Source organism: Nycticebus coucang, chromosome 14 (assembly GCF_027406575.1).
Source record: "Nycticebus coucang isolate mNycCou1 chromosome 14, mNycCou1.pri, whole genome shotgun sequence".
Classification (NCBI taxonomy): Eukaryota; Metazoa; Chordata; class Mammalia; order Primates; family Lorisidae; genus Nycticebus; species Nycticebus coucang.
In genome coordinates, this window is record NC_069793.1 from 12,755,143 (window position 1) to 12,773,677 (window position 18,535).

Consider the following 18,535-nt stretch of genomic DNA (forward strand, 5'->3'; position numbering starts at 1 on the left):
AATAAATTCCATTGTTAGTAATCAGATTAAAAATTTCAAATGAATACATATATTTGTTCATATTGAAACAAAAATTTTAAATATTTAGTAATTCGCTTAACCTCGAATGTGAAGAACTTAGATGTAGGAAGATATATGTTTTGAATTTAGAATTGTAAATAGAGATTGGATACATGGACATATTTCTGTATATCAGTTATTCTAAAATCAATTTCCAATGTAATATATTTTTTAAAATACCTTGTATAACTTGAATTAATGCTTTTATGTTCATAGTAAATATAGTACTATCAGCAATTAAAATGGAATACAGCTTAAATAATGTAAGTTGTGTGTGATGGTGTTTAAGCCCGAGAGACTTAAATAGAGAGAATAGAAGCCCAGACAGCAACTAAGCGGACATAGTTGCTGTCTGGGCTTCTATTCTCTCTATTCTTCTTCTAAGAGAAGAATATCTTCTAAGAGAAGATATCTGTTTTTCCTCTTTTCATGTTAGACTTTGAAAGCAATTTCTAAACATATAAAATGTGCTTAATGACCCAGAAATTTTGGCACTTTTTAATTAACATAAATACGATAAATACCTTTCAACAGGCAAAGCCAAAGATAACAAGGGACAAATCTTTGTAACTTCTGTAAGGAGCAACCTGAGGAAAATAGAAGAAAAAAAAAAACCCAAATGGCTAAAGTACGTGATTGGACAATCTAACTAAAAGAAATAGAAATAGCCAGGGATGCAAGGCTGGTTTAACATACGCAAGTCCATAAACGTTATCCACCATATTAACAGAGGCAAAAATAAAGATCATATGATCCTCTCAATAGATGCAGAAAAAGCATTTGATAAAATCCAGCATCCTTTTCTAATTAGAACACTGAAGAGTATAGGCATAGGTGGCACATTTCTAAAACTGATTGAAGCTATCTATGACAAACCCACAGCCAATATTTTACTGAATGGAGTAAAACTGAAAGCTTTTCCTCTTAGAACTGGAACCAGACAAGGTTGTCCTCTGTCACCTTTACTATTCAACATAGTGCTGGAAGTTCTAGCCAATACAATTAGGCAAGACAAGGTAATAAAGGGAATCCAAATGGGAGCAGAGGAGGTCAAACTTTCCCTCTTTGCTGACGACATGATCTTATACTTGGAGAACCCCAAAGACTCAACCACAAGACTCCTAGAAGTCATCAAAAAATACAGTAATGTTTCAGGATATAAAATCAATGTCCACAAGTCAGTAGCCTTTGTATACACCAATAACAGTCAAGATGAGAAGCTAATTAAGGACACAACTCCCTTCACCATAGTCTCAAAGAAAATGAAATACCTAGGAATATACCTAACGAAGGAGGTGAAGGACCTCTATAAAGAAAACTATGAAATCCTCAGAAAGGAAATAGCAGAGGATATTAACAAATGGAAGAACATATCATGCTCATGGATGGGAAGAATTAACATTGTTAAAATGTCTATACTTCCCAAAGCTATCTACCTATTCAATGCCATTCCTATCAAAGTACCTACATCGTACTTTCAAGATTTGGAAAAAATGATTCTGCGTTTTGTATGGAACCGGAAAAAACCCCGTATAGCTAAGGCAGTTCTTAGTAACAAAAATAAAGCTGGGGGCATCAGCATACCAGATTTTATTCTGTACTACAAAGCCATAGTGGTCAAGACAGCATGGTACTGGCACAAAAACAGAGACATAGACACTTGGAATCGAATTGAACACCAAGAAATGAAACTAACATTTTACAACCACCTAATCTTTGATAAAGCAAACAAGAACTTACCTTGGGGGAAAGACTCCCTATTCAATAAATGGTGTTGGGAGAACTGGATGTCTACATGTAAAAGACTGAAACTGGACCCACATCTTTCCCCACTCACAAAAATTGATTCAAGATGGATAAAGGACTTAAACTTAAGGCATGAAACAATAAAAATCCTCCAAGAAAGCATAGGAAAAACACTGGAAGATATTGGCCTGGGGGAAGACTTCATGAAGAAGACTGCCATGGCAATTGCAACAACAACGAAAATAAACAAATGGGACTTCATTAAACTGAAAAGCTTCTGTACAGCTAAGGACACAATAACCAAAGCAAAGAGACAACCTACACAATGGGAAAGGATATTTGCATATTTTCAATCAGACAAAAGCTTGATAACCAGGATCTATAGAGAACTCAAATTAATCCACCTGAAAAAAGCCAACAATCCCTTATATCAATGGGCAAGAGACATGAATAGAACTTTCTCTAAAGACGACAGACGAATGGCTAACAAACACATGAAAAAATGTTCATCATCTCTATATATTAGAGAAATGCAAATCAAAACAACCCTGAGATATCATCTAACCCCAGTGAGAATGGTCCACATCACAAAATCTCAAAACTGCAGATGCTGGCGTGGATGTGGAGAGAAGGGAACACTTTTACACTGCTGGTGGGACTGCAACCTAGTACAACCTTTCTGGAAGGAAGTATGGAGAAACCTCAAAGCACTCAACCTAGACCTCCCATTCGATCCTGCAATCCCATTACTGGGCATCTACCCAGAAGGAAAAAAATCCTTTTATCATAAGGACACTTGTACTAGACTGTTTATTGCAGCTCAATTTACCATTGCCAAAATGTGGAAACAGCCTAAATGCCCACCAACTCAGGAATGGATTAACAAGCTGTGGTATATGTATACCATGGAATACTATTCAGCCATTAAAAAAATGGAGACTTTACATCTTTCGTATTAACCTGGATGGATGTGGAAGACATTATTCTTAGTAAAGCATCACAAAAATGGAGAAGCATGAATCCTATGTACTCAATCTTGATATGAGGACAATTAATGACAATTAAGGTTATGGGGGGGGAAGCAGAAAGAGGGATGGAGGGAGGAGGGTGGGGCCTTAGTGTGTGTCACACTTTATGGGGGCAAGACATGATTGCAAGAGGGACTTTACCTAACAATTGCAATCAGTATAACTGGCTTATTGTACCCTCAATGAATCCCCAACAATAAAAAAAAAAAAAAAAATGCAAAAAAAAAAAAAAAAAAAAAAAGAAATAGCCATGGCCATACATTTATTCATGAAAAAGAATAGATTTGAAAGCAAAGGATTTATGTAATGAAATAAATGAAGAATGATATGTCTTAAAATGTAAAAATAAAGAAAAGGTAATTAGTGGAAAAAAGCTATAAGAAAACAGTCACGGTGTGGGCTGGGCGGGCACAGCGGCTCACTCCTGTGATCCCAGCACTCTGAGAGGCTGAGGTGAGTGGATTGCTTGAGCTCAGGAATTGGAGACCAGCCTGGACAAGAGCAAGACACCATCTCTGCTGAGAATAAAAAAACTATGTGGACATCGTGGGGAGGATGCCTGTAGTCCCAGCTACTCGGGAGACTGAGGCAGGAAGATGTCTTGAGCCCAAGAATTTAAGGTTGCTGTGAGCCATGATACCACAGCACTCTACCCAGGGTGACAGAGTGAGACTCTGTCTCAAACAAAACAAAACAAAACTGGTCAGGATGTGGAAGTCCCTGGGAAAGGGGAAGCTGTGACAGGACACAAACATTGGGCCTTTTGCAGGATCAGCATGAAGAGGGTTGGAGTCCAAGTTCCCAGCGGGATTATTCCAGTAAGATGATGTGATGGCTGTCACGTGGTCAGTTAGGGGTTGGTGGTGTTCGTGTCTACTCAGAAAGTACAACCATCACGTCCATGGTGCAGTTTCACAACTTGGCCTTGGCATGTTTCCTTCAGTGCTGGAGACACGATCAATTGAGGAAAGCGTTTTCTCTCATTCCTGTCCTAAAAACCCAGACCCAGGAACCTTCAATGCTAGGGTTCTCCTGTACCTGGCACTTGGACTCTTGTATCACCAGTTCTGAAGAAGTATTGAGAAGCCTCAGTGCTCAGGGTTGTCCTGGTGGGTCTCACTCAATTGTCAGGGTTGAACCAAATACAGAAAACCAGAAAATGAGGACGATAGCTCTCTATTATCCCCTGATTATTTTCTTAGGCCCAAATCAACATCTTCTAGTTTTTCTTACTCATTAAAAATCAAAAGGAGTTTTTTAGTTTGTTTTCTTGGAAGCTTGAGTAGTAAAAAATAATTGAGTCCTCTTCTGAAAGTCTCGGGGAGTGATAATGCCCATCCAGGTTGCTGCCTCTGATGGACTCTCAGGAGAACATGGAATGCCCTGCCCCTCAGCTATCACGTAGCACTTTCCTTTAAGAAGGAAAGCCAAGGGATTAGAGATACATGGCCAGATGGAGCAAACTCTGGGAGCCACAAAGGGTACTTGAACCTGAAGATGTTGTTCAGACCCGTCTGGTATGGAATACAGGAGGTAAGCTGACCTTGTGTCAGTGATGACTCAAACTATTGAATATTCCAGTTGCTCTAATCTCCCTCTTGCTACATTGTACAAGATTACTTCAAGTCAAAGATTACCCAGGGATTCTGGAATAAAAAGTGAGCCAACCTAACCAATCTGTCTCCTGCCTCCCAAGTATCTAAGTGTTTTTGGGTGTCTCCTGAACTGTGAGTCTCTTGTAGGTTCTTTGGGTCACACTGGAGTAACCCCTGACCTAAACATCTCTCTTTCTTCTTAAAATAACATTTCATGAGCATATAGTATGCACTGTTGATGCTTAAAAGACTTTCGATGACTGGTTCGGTGCCCTTAGCACCGTGGTTATGGTTCCAGTCACGTACACTGAGGCTGGCGGGTTCAAACCCAGCCCGGGACAGCTAAACAACAATGACAACTGCAACAAAAAATAGCTGGGCGCTGTGGGGGGTGCCTGTAGTCCCAGCTACTTGGGAGGCTGAGGCAAGAGAATCGCTTAAGCCCAAGAGTTTGAGGTTGCTGTGAGCTGTGATGTCATAGCACTCTACTGAGGGTGACATAGTGAGACTCTGTCTCAAAAAAAATAAAAAGCCTTTTGATGAGGCTGAAATGCAGCTTCTGGGCACAAGTGCCAGCTTGATTCTGGTGGAGTATGATAGATACAAGCCATTTCTTCTTTCTGGTCCAATACAAAGCAGTCATTGTCAGAAGTAACTATGAAACTGGCCATGGCTGATTGCCCAGTTCATTGTCTTAAATCTATTCCTGAACACTGTAGGATTGTCTTTGAGCATATTTACCCTGATTTGGAGTTTTTGTTTTCTTTTTTGGTTCAGATATTCTCTAAACTGAGATACTCAGCCTGTCATCCATAGCCTCTCTTTGAAATCATTATTTGAAGTATCTTCTTCTTTCTTAATATTTTCTTATTTCCTGTGTGCTGGTTGCCATCTGGAATAGACTGTGGCCTACTGCTTTGTATTTATTTAGTTAATAAATATTTAGTGCCCCAAGACATAGCAGTCTCTGTGCTAATTCATAAAGGATCATTGATTGATGAACCAGTTACTCGGGGTCCCTATCCTCATGGGATTTAAAGTCTAGGAGAGATAAAGAAGAGAAAAAAGAAATAATATAATGTGCTTATCATAATGTTCTTATGAAAACTGTGAAGGAATGACAGCATGATGCTAGTAAGTCATGAGAGAGGACTATCAAACCCAGGGGTGGGGAGATCGGAACAGTGTCTCTAAAAAAAATGACTTTTTTACTGAGACTTGAAGATGTAGAAGTTAGTCAGCTGGTGGTTCTGATGGGAGTATATAGGCCTCAAGGCAATGGCCCAAATTTCCAAAATGAAATGAATTATTTCTTTTACTTGCTATAACATTTAGAAGTGATCTTACAGGGAAGGAGGAAGGATGTGGAGGCATCAGTGTCCCTGATTGATACCTTTGTGTGTCACTTAACACAAGAGGAAAGAAAAAAATCCTAAGAGTGAAAGGTACTAGGGCACCAACAGCAGAACATTTTTCTTTGCATAAGGGAATGGGGACATACATTGTCGGGAAACTGTTAAGCTTAGGAGAACCATGAAACCGAGGCTGGAGAAGAGCTAAATGAAAACTTGGAATTTTTGTTTACTAGAAAGAACAAGTTCTCCTCCTCGAAGGAGAACTGCTGAGGGTCTCTGATCCCAGGAGAAATCCTTCGCGATTTGTCTAGGCAGCAATTCCTATCGACAGGTCAGCATCTTGGCATGAAGCTTTCTAATTTTATGTTGCCTCGGCAACTATTTTGGATACAAGTTTAACTTTCTCATGACAGAAGCAGAATTCAGTCACCCTTCACATGGTTTCTAGTGTTACATCGCTCACCAGTTCCTCAAAGTGGCTGAACCAGATGTCTGCCTTATACGGCTATTCCCTGGTGACCACTTCCCTATGGGACAGCTGCATGCAGCCTCTCTGACTGGTCCTTCTCATCTTTATATTACTCACGAACTATGCAGATACATTGCAGTGGTGATTCTGAGTAGCAGTGAGACTCACTGCTTCCAGGATTCACACCCCCTTGCTTAAAAACTCTCACTTTTTTTTTTTTTGTAGAGACAGAGTCTCACTTTACTGCCTTCGGTAGAGTGCAATGATGTCACAGGACTTACAGCAACCTCTAGCTCTTGGGCTTCCGCAATTCTCCTGCCTCAGCCTCCCAAGTAGCTGGGACTACAGGTGCCCGCCACAACGCCCGGCTATTTTTTGGTTGCAGTTCACCTGGGGCTGGGTTTCAACCCATCACTCTCAGTATATGGGGCCGGCGCCCTACTCACTGAGCCACAGGCGCCACCCTTTAAAAACTCTCACCTATCAGGTACAATGTAGGGGTATATTGCACACCTCCTGGGTGAAGGGCTCAACTGCAACTTGGACTTTACCTGACCTAACAATGTAAACAATGTAACCTAACTGTATGTACCCTTGTATTAATCTGAAATAGTAAACCACCCCTCTCAAATTAAAACTCTCCACAGAACAAGGCACTGTGGCATGCACCTGTAGTCTCAGCTACTAGGGAGGCTGAGGAGGGACAATTGCTTGAACCCAGGCCAATATAGCAATACCTCATCTCTAAAAATAAACCGACAACAACAATAAAAGCAAACTCACACAGAAAACATGTTTGGGTGAATTCCTGGACCTCAAAAATCGAGGTATAGGGTGTAACCCTGGACTTGTAAGTAATAAAATCTTCATTTCCCACTGATCATGACCCGTAATCTCAGCACTCTTGGAGGTGGAGACAGGTGGATCATCTGAGCTCAGGAGTTTGAGACCAGCCTGAGCAAAAATGACACCGATCTCTACTAAAAATAGCTGGGTGTTATGGTAGGTGCCTGTAATTCTAGCAACTTGAACCCAAGAGTTTGAGGTTGCTGTGAGCTGTGATGCCACAGCATTCTACCAAGGGCAACAAAGTGAGACTCTATCTCAAAAACAAACAAACAAAAAAACATCATTTCCATCTTGCGTTTCTCCTAATCTTTGAATGGGTCCTCTCCATATCAAAGATCCTGAATTAGAGTGCCTCTATTTTCCCACCCCTTGAATCTGCCACTTGCTTTAGATAACAGGCATGCCAAATCTGAGTTGAGGCCTCAAGCAGTCTGGTCCACTCGCAAACCTGCCTGGCTTCCACATGAAGTGTCCTCATCTGATGGAAGACAAGATCAAAGTTAGGCCAGGTTTCACAGACAAGGCCCAGATAAGCAAGAAAGCCAGGCCAAACTCAGAAAAGCTGTCAGCCTTGCCACAGCTACCTGCAGGCAGGAGGAATCTGTGCTGAAACGGGAAGAAACCCTGCCCACAATCCTTCCTTCCCTGCCTGAGTACTCAGCAACATCACTGTGGCCCCAAGTACCCCAAAGACTCAGAAGAAAGCAAAAAATATTCTCTCCCCTCCTCACAGTCATAGTGGAATGTGCTGAGAGTGGAAATCAGGTTTAGGAGGCCAAGTTTAAGCTCCCTGACAGCAATTAACAAACCCCCCTAATAAAACATCTGCAGAGTTAGCAACTGGTTCCCCACTCCTATATCCTGTGAGCCTCGGATAACCTATAAGGGATGAATATTACCCGTTTTTTTTAAACCCACTTTCCAAATGATTAAATTGACATGCATTGGGATGAACTGACAAGTCTAGGATGGCCCAAGGAGATAATGGTGAAAGCAATGCTCAGATTCTGTTTCAGGTTCTGTTTCAACCTCCCCCACCTTTCTCTCCCCTTTTTACTCTTCAACTGAGTAAAGTTTCTTTGAAAAATTGCAAAGCACCAGAGAGATGTCAAAGATAATGAATATATTTTATCTCAGTTTGCAAACAGGACAACCTCCCTCCCAAAAATATTGGCATTAAGGACGTCAGCCTGGTAAAATTCTGTGGGTATAGTCTAGAATATATTTGGTAGATAATTTGTGAGCACTTGTGAATAAATATATGGCATGAGAGCAATATGATGTGTCTTTAAAATCAATCACTTGAAAAAGAAGAGTATTGTACACACAATAGAAATTATTATTATTATTATTATTATTTTTTGAAACACAGTCTCACTTTGTTGCCCTTGGTAGAGTGCTGTGGCATCACAGCTCACAGCAACCTTGAACTCCTGGGCTCAAGCAATTATCTTGCCTCAGCCTCCCAAGTAGCTAGGACTATAGGTGCCCAGATCTTTTTTTTTTTTCCCCTAGAAATGAGGTCTCGCTCTAGCTCAGGCTGGTCTTGAACATGTGAGCTCAGGCAATCCACCCACCTCTGCCTCCCAGAGTGCTATTATTATAGGTGTGAGCCACTGTACCCGGCCTCAATAGAAATTCTTTATTTTTTTATTTTTTTATTAAATCATACCTGTGTACATTAATGTGGTCATGGGGCACCATACACTAGTTTCATAGACCGTTTGACACATTTTCATCACACTGGTTTGAGACAATGAACTCATATTCTATAAGGATAAAAATACTAAATGAGCAGATCAGGAAAATTTCTTACTTCTTTCTTCTTGTTAAAGCTAGAAGATTTTTCTTTTCTTTTTGTTTTCTTTCTTCTTTCTTTTTTTTTTGAGAATGAGGCAATACAACTCAGACTGTATCTGTCAAAAATCCTACACAAGTGAGCGTTAATCTCAACCTACAGGGAGTCTCTAGGTTGGATCTTTTTCATCAAGAATGTAGCTGCTGATCTAATTTGCAGATTAGAGGCATAACACATAGAATAAGAGTATCAAGACTGAATGAATGCCCCCAATTTAATAAAGTCCTCAACTTAGGTTTAAAAGTCAACTTCCTTGTACAAACACATGACGGAGCTAGAACCTGTGGGACAGGAGTTAATGTGAAGCAGCCCTGGGGCTCTTCACTATTTAACTGAAGGGTGGAGGAAGGAGAGAAAAGTTCTCCAAGAAGTCCACTGTCACCTCTAGAGCAGTGGGTCGCAACTGTGCCTGAGAATTGGAATCACACGGGAAACTTAACATGTACTAACGCATGTTGTTCCTCACTAAGTATTCTGGTTTAACTAATTTGGATTATGGCTGGGGAGTCAAAATCTTTATAGCTCCTCACCTGGTTCTACCGTGTAGTCAAAGTTGCCAATCACTGCTTACCCCCTGCAGATGCCTCACTTGAGAGTGGATTAGAATCAGCTGGTGGCTTGTTAAACCTCAGCTCACCTCCTCAGACTTTCTGATCTAATAGGTCTAGGGTAGGGCATTTGCATTTCACCAACAACTCCAAGCAAGCATGTGTTGCTGCAGTGTGATTTTACTAGTCTGGGAAACATACTTTGAAAGCTACTGTTGTAGACAGACCAGGTACAGCTAAAGGCTCTTAATTTCTTCTGTTGGTGCTGAATTCTGAGACCCAGAACCTTCCCTTCTAAGGAGGATTTATGCCCAAAACTTTTCTTCCTCTTTAGATCTTCCTTTCTGTGTTGGGTGGGGAGGGCCAGGTTGGATCAGGGGACACGAAGTGATACCGGGGGTGATGTCGTGGTGCTGTTTCAGATCACTAGAGGAGAGATCGGTAGTATCGTGATATCCAATCGGAACCAACGTTAAAGTTACAAACCTCTTGGGGATTAGTTGTTTTAGGGAACCAAGATAAGGATTCACTTTTTACTCTTTTCCCATCAGGGAGAAACGAGTGTCATGTCTTTGGGAATGAATTAGGATAGGGGAGTGAGGGCACCCTCAAAAGTCAGGAGAATTCCCCTAGTGCTCATGGCCATGGCCTGTTCGCTGTCGACCACAAAGCACATAATTTTAAGGTGCCAGAAGTACAACCAGTTCTCCTAAGGCTTGCTCTGTAGTCCTCATTGTTGTACGGTCTTGCCCCTCCTCATTACCCTCCGAGCCCAAATAGTCCCCACAAAACTCCTGGTGCTGACTTAGGCATTTCCTACACCTTTAGATCCATCACCCTAGTTCTTTAAAATGCTGTGTGAATTTGATTTTTTTTGTTTTTGTGCTTCTTATATGTGGCATTTTCAAGTTTCTTTTGGATTGCTTTTCTACACACTTAGAAACAATAATCATCTTTATTACCACTCACCAAGCACCTCCTTACGACACACACTAATTCTTACAATTCTGCAATTTAATTATTTTTATATTGTATAAAGATAGTAAAGTCTAATAATAGCTATTACATATCACGGCCACTTAAACACAGTATAAGACAAAATTGTATTATAAATTCAAATTGAAATATGGTTAGTTGAGCCACTTCTCAGTTCAGGTTGAACATCCTTAACCTAAAAATCTGAAATTCAAAATGCTCCAAAATCCAAAACTTTTTGAGTACCAACGTGATACCCAAAAGAAATGCTCACTGGAACATTTCAGATTTTGGATTTTCATAGTAGGGATGCCCAACCAGTAAATATAATGCAGATATTTCAAAATGCAAAAAAAAAAAAAAAAAAGAAAGAAAAGAAAACAATTCCCAAATCTGAAACGCTTCTGATGCAAGCATTTTGGATTTAATTATTGTTAAGTCAATTGCATGTGAAACAGATCAATGTACTCAATTCACGTCCATGAAGTGTTTCAAAGCATTGTATGGCACAGAGAGGGTTCAAATAAATGCGAGTGTTTCAAGTCATTATTAATCTACATCCACACTACCGGTAAGGTGATCCCTCTAGCACTTTCACCAGAGCATCACAACTTCTCTTGAGCCTTCTTCCTTTCTTTGATATCTCCATTTCTGAGATTATTCAATATAGATGTGTGTGTGAGAGAAATACACTTGGGCTTAGAGTCAGGAAGCCTAGGGGTAAGCCCTGGATCCTGTACTTAATGGCCTTTTGAACATCCTGGGAATGCATAATAAACTGGGTGAACCCAGCCCCTCACACGGTAATTCCTTTTTTGTGCTAGCAGGCGTGTTCAACTTTTTGACTTCTCCACACCTCATTGGAAAAAAGGGTTGTCTTGGGCCACACATTGTGAATACAAATACTAATGAAAGCTGCTGAGGAAAAAAAAAGTCCATGCATAATTTTGGTGATATCTATCCCCACAGAGAAACAAAAAAGTCCTCACATAATCTGCCCCATGGACTGAGGGTTGGACACCACTGTAAGGCTAACATCATGGAGATTTTCATTGGGGAATTGCTTAAAAAAACTCACACACACGCACACACACACCGTATATACACACACAGAGCTTTATAAAGTTGCTTGCACTGGGCTGTACCTAAGAGATCTGACACACATCTTATAAATACAGAACATCAGTGCTAGAAGAGACTTGGAATCTTCCTACATAGTCCCCTACACTGAAATAGAGAAGACTTTGGCGCAGAGAAAGAAAGTGAATCATGAAGCGATCACAAAGATAATGGGTTGATAACTAAACCAGTTTCCCTGTTTTTCTCTGAATATCTGCTTCATTTCCTTGACACTGAAGTGGTATATTTAATTGAGCCACGAGAGGGAGTCGGTAGGCCAGAAATGTGTTCAAATTCCCACCTAATTCCAGTGTCTTCTTGGAGGTTCTCATGGAAAGCAGACCTACATCTCTGCAACCTAGATTGTGGTTGAATCCTGTTTGTACCCCACATTATCTGGGGATATAGCGGACACAGTAATTCATTCCTCTGGGCCTCAGTTAAATATTAATATTTAATATTAATTAAATGCTAAGAAATATTAAATGCTTAGCACAAGTTGATTCTCAAGACAGTGTTAATGATGCTGGTAGATGTATAATGCTTTAATTTTGAATAGTGCTTCTTAGTACCTTCCACCCTGTGCTACTCTCTCTGCTCTGATAAATTGAAAGAAATCTTTTGGACTTTGTTATCTACTCCAGTCATCTTTCTCTTTTGCATTTTTCTTCACATTCTGGGGAATCTGAGATGTACAGGGGGAGAAGGGTATGCATAGAGCTAGAGAGAGAGGAGACTGCCCATCTCACCTGACATCTGTTACGAACAACGTGGGTTGTGGGTGGGCCACCAGAGACATTGCCATGCCCCCTTTTCTGCTTTTTTGGAAAGTGGATCTTATTGTGGAAGGTGAGGGATCGGGAAGTCTTCAGGATGAGTGGCCGGGTGGTACCTGCCACCTGTGCCCGGCATCCTCCCATTTTAGTGGAGCAACTATGGGCCTCCCATAAAAGAAATAATCAGACCCAGACCCTGTGAGCCTCCTGCATGGTGTTGGACTTACAGACCACATATTAAGGAAATATGTCAAGAAGAAATGTTAGGACGACTCTCATAATTTCTGAAGCTAGAGTAACTTTAAAGATGATTGAGCTAAACTAGTCAATTCCAGTGATTCTGACGGATGGGAATGAACTTTCCCAAAGCCACAGAGTGGGTCAGCAGAGAGCTGGGAGGTAAGGAGGGGATTAAAAAGTTGAATGCATTCAGAACTTTTGAATGTTTCTGTAATACTCAGTTCCATCATGGCTGGGCCATTACCACTATTGGAGCATAAGTTTTTTTGTTTCTGTCTCCCTTTATTTTGCACACTACAGAACTTCACTGATATTCCTTCTTAGATTTCTCCAACCCTGCCTCCCCACAGAAATTTCGAATTACTCACACCTTTTCCTTAGGTCAGCAATTTAGTAACCACCTTGTGTTACTGGAATAACCCTTAGGGCTCTCATTCCCTCTTCAAAATGAATAATGAAGGAATTTTCTTAAAAGCAATTTAGATGAATAAAATGTAATCTAACGTAATTCTTCTTCTAACACAACAATGTTGATTCAGTGAGTGGTGCCAAGCTTTTATTTTCTTGAAACTAATAGAATCCCTTGAGCTCACTAACAGTTCTTTGGGCCAAAGAAGTGAGACAAGTACATGCTTGGTGCTCTCGAAGAGGTAGTGTCTGAGGATACCTTGAGACCGGGCTGGGGAGAGGGGAAAGGAGTGTTGACAGACGTGTCTGGGGACTAGATTATACAAGGGATTGAGGCCTTTAAGGACCTGATATTTATTTCAAGTGAGATGGGAGGATTTTGAGCCTAGGGAAGATAGGACATAACTTGTATTTTATCAGGATCATTCTGGCCACCTGACATGTTAAGAACAGACTGTAAAAAAAAAAAAGCACTCAAGCTACACCTTCCATTTGATCCTGAAATCCCATTACTGGGCATCTACCCAGAAGGAAAAAAAAAATCCTTTTACCATAAAGACACTTGCACTAGACTGTTTATCGCAGCTCAATTACAATTGCCAAAATGTGGAAACAGCCTAAATGTCCACCAACCCAGGAATGGATTAACAAGGTGTGGTATATGTATACCACAGAATACTATTCAGCCATTAAAAAAGATGGAGATTTTATATCCTTTGTATTAACCTGGATATGGAAGTGGAACATATTATTATTCTTTTTTTCTTTTTTTTTTTTTTTTTTTTTCAGTTTTTGGCTGAGGCTAGGTTTGAACCCGCCACCTCCGGCATATGGGGCTGGTGCCCTACCACTTTGAGCCACAGGCACCGCCCAGGAACACATTATTTTTAGTAAAGCAACACAAGAAGAGAGAAGCAAGAATCCTATGTACTCAATTTTGATATGAGGACAATTAATGACCTAGTAGATAGTGGTGGGTGGGGGAAGGGGAGAGCAGAGAGAAGGGAGGGAGGGTGTGGGGGGTCATGGTGTGTGACACTTCCAAAATTAGTGATAGATACCAAATCATAGGTCCAGGAAGTTTGGAGAATGCCATGTGCAATAAATACCCAAACATTTCTGTACGTTGGCAATCATATTCAAATGATAGAAAATCAAACAGAAATCTTGAAAGGAGCCGGAAAGGGGAATGGGGGTTGGAAACAACTTATCTACAGAGGGAAAAGGATGAGATCCTCTTTAGAAACTATGCAAATCAGAGGAGCATGGAATGAAATGTTTAAAATGTCAAAGGGTAAAACTCAGGCACCACCCACTCTTCTTGGCTGCAGAAGACACGGCTTGAGATACTGGTCTTCCAGCCCTCCAGTTCTGCATGTGTGTGTTGCTGTGTTGCAGACAGTTCAACTTCAAATGCTCACAGTTTGAACACGAGCATGTTCTATTGTGCTCAGCATATTTCAGGGGTTTTGTGGATTAATATCCTCAGGCTGACAGAAAGAACAGCCATGAGATCTACATGGTGGCTGGTACTGATGGAAAGGGAGGAGGTACTCAGATAAACTGGTTCATATTGCTAGTGAGCTAATCAGATGGGAATGGCCAACCAGGTGTGGCCTCACTGGAGATCCACCTGTTTGGTCCTTTAAACTTACCTGTTTCAAGTCCTCACCCAGATGTTGAAGAAACAAAATCTTACTCCACATCACACTGAGTTTGGGGGCTGGGCTGAGATGAAAACGTGGGTCATCGCACTCCCAGTAATGTACCTTATTGTCTTCAGCCACCTTGTTGCCTACAAAACCTTCATAACAAAGATTTCATGCAAATGTGATTAGAGTTCATGAACTCTCTTTGTCCTGGTTTTCCCTTAGTATCGTTCACTGACCATCTGTCCTCCCTCTTAGCTCTTAATCTTATGGATTTAATTCCCTTGTTTTGGAAAACACAGCAAGAGTTATTATCTTCTTGAAGTCCATTGACTTTCTCAAAATGTTCATAAAATAGTTTTAATTTATCCCCCATTTTATTAAAGCAAATTATTATAAATAGTGGGCAGAGAATAGTCTTTTTTTGGGTTTCTGAATATACTATAGGAAGTTTGGTGTGCAGAATTCAGAGGAAGTGATACTGTGAAGAATATTATATAAAGCCACTGCAGTTAGATTTGAATAACTACTAGCATTTATTTATTTTTTGTGAAATTTATTTTTTCCTGCCCATCATGAAACTTCTCTTTATAAAAATTAATAAAAGAGCCATAAGGTAGGAACTGTGATAGTGGCCTGAACTCTGCAAAGGTATAGGCATGTGTGCGCTCACACACACATTCTTTGGCCGTAATTCCCCAAATTGCTTTCCTATAATTTATTACTACTCAGAAAGTCACACCGCAGAAGGACATAGAGATTCTTAGATTTTATTTATTGCTCCCATAGATAAAATCACCCTTGAAGAACCTAAGTCTGGTATTTGGAGTATCTTCCAGACCTGGGCAGAGATAATTGGTGATTATTGTTCTCTGTGAAACTCAATGTTCAAAGGAAGTTAGGTTAGACGTCCCTGAAGTTATAGGTCTTTAGAATGAATGTTATTACAAAAATGAGAAAGAAAGCTTTTATTTACTTTGAACCCTTATATTCAAAAACTTATATATTTATTCAGCTTGAGTGAACGTATTGTCCTGAAAGTCATTTTCGAAGAGTTTTAAGTAAAAGCTTAATTTTCTTACTTGGTAAAAATGATTGCAGAGCAGTAAATTGGGCAGAGTTTAATGTCCTAGTATTGATAGATAAGAAAAGTGTATGATGTGTGTACGTTGCTTGGTGTTGGTATAGACTAGTTGGGCTGTTATTAAATAGACCCTGTCCCTAGGAGACTCTAACACTTGTACTGTCTGTGTTAATATGTACAGGCACCAGTGTCTGGGGTTAAGTGTTAAGATAAGAGTGCTTTCTTAAGAATGCCTTGCTATTTGCAGAACCATTTCTTAAGGACAAACGAAACCCACATATACACGAAAATAATTATTTTTTGCTTTTAATTTGGAATTATATAGGCATTAGAAAAATATCTTCTATTAAAAAAAGAAAAATAATATCTTTTCTAGATTCAAGAAAGGAAGTGCAATGCTTAGATAATCAAAATTTTTTCTGGGCTTCCAACCCCAGCAATCAGGTTTTTGCTTTCTGTGGGCTGCTAAGTCATAAATTCGTTTTGTTTTTTTTTAAGTTTTTTTTTTTTTTTTTTGCCAGGACTGGGTTTGAACCCACCACCTGTGGCATATGGGCCTGGGCACTCTACTCCTTTGAGCCATAGGCACCGCCCTAAGTCATAAATTCTTATATGTCTCCTAACATTTTTTTTAAGTGATGATGTTTTCTCTCATATATTTTTTTTTTTAGAATTTCAAAAGGAGTCTTTTGTTTTTGAAAATTTTTTTATTAAGTCTTTCGTACATAGATCATAAATACATTTATGCCATTTTCAATGTGTTGATTATTTGTACAAATTGGAGTGCTTACATCATACTAATCAGCATAGCTTTCACCTCATTTACCCAATTATAGCATTAGGACATTGTGTTCTACACATGATAGAACCAACTTGTACTTGCAAGGTGCTCCATAGGTATGGTCCCCCTACTATCCTCTACTATCCATATTCTTTTTGAATTTGTGGATTTATGACTTTTCCTCCTACCCTTTATAGTCATTTAATTGGGTTCACGAGGGAATAGAAACAAACGTATTTAATCCATTGAGACTAGTGTCAGTTCAAAATTTTATTTATATATATCTGGTTTTCTTACCAGTTCACTGTATCTCTGAAGATAGGAAATGATCTTATTGTTCTTTGCAATTACAACTTTAGCAATGTCTACTACTAGGCAGGGAATTTCTGATGAATGCTATTGGGTGGGTAAAATAGAACCAGTTGGGGGAATGGATGGAGGTGGCATGTCGGTCTGTAGTATGAGAGATTGGGTATATAAGATTAGAACAGAGGGAAAAGGTGAAAACAAATATGTGAACCCAGGTCATGTAGAGTTGAGGTAACATACCTAAGCACTGCACTTCCTGTTGGATTCCAATGTTTGCACGCATGATCATGTATTGCTATGGCTCCTTCTCTTCTTGTGAAACTAATTTCCTTTTCAAAATTGCCATGTGGCTATTTTTCAATTATTGTGTTTTTAAATAAATATCTCCAACCCAGCTGCCTTCTATAGCATCCAGGTGATCTATGGGCATTTTGTGCATCCAAGTTTAGGTGAGCCCACTCCTCAGCTTCCTTAGCCACCTAGCACCATCACACTTCTTCAGGGAGGGTCAGGCAGGAATCTCAAAGCCATCCCAAGCTCTAGGGATCATAGGCCAATCGATGCCAGAGGCTTTTGTCCTGCTCTCCTGGCAGCTTGAGTCTGGTCTCCACTTTTCTGGAACTCAGTGAGTAAAATTCCAAACCCTCTTCCTTAAATTTCCAGACTTTACTTATCACCCACACATGTCTTAAGTGAGAGGACTAGCTGAAAAGGTCTCTACTATTATGAATTTCCTCAAAAAAAAAATCCTCTTTTTTGATGATTAATCTCTTGGCTTTTCATAAATGGTCAGTTGGGGGTTGATGAAATAACCCATTTTGCTAATTTTTTAAAAGTTCTATAGAGAGGGATACAATAACTCTCTTTAGTTTGTGGGTACTTGTTAGCTATCATTTTCTGATTTGTGCTTTACTTAAAATCCATAGCTGATCAAAAGTGCTCTGGCTCACACAGAGAATACGGTTCCTACCCAGTTCTGCCTGATTCTAGGGTCTACACTGATGAGGCAAGTGCAAATTTGTTTGTATGAGGAATAGTTATATTAGATGTGTACATTAAAAATGACAGGTAAGGAAAGGTTACAGATAAAATAGATAGGAATTACAGATAGTTATAGGTCTGTGAATTAGACATGCAAGAAATGGAATAGTGTGTACATAAGAGTTTTTCCTTGATCAGTATCTTTTCAAATTTTTTTTTTTCCTGGGGATGTACCAAGACTGTTTCCTTTGAGGAAAAAACTCCTGAACAAGTGTAGTTAAGATATTATGACACTTGCACTTCTTCCTTATGCTGAGGTTATTACATGCTTTATGTGAAAAATTGCTTAGTCTTAATTACTTATTACACCTAGACTTAGATGTCTTATTGGTGTGTTTTCTCAATGTTATTTAAAGTCTTATTATTTCATTATTTTTATCAGACAATTTCTGAGGTAGCCTTCTGTGTCCTGCTGTTTCTCAATCCTTATTTTGTCCTCACTCTTGGGCATTCGTTTTTTTGGTAGGACTTAGAATCTTCAATATGTTAATGTACATGGTGGCCCACTGGAAGGCTGATGAATTTCTGGTACCTTCTAAACTTCAAGATCAATGAAATCTACTTCCTCCCCTCACACCTTTAGATGTTGCCTTGCAAAGAATCTCATGGGACTAGTGTTCAATTGAAACACTTTGGTAAATACTG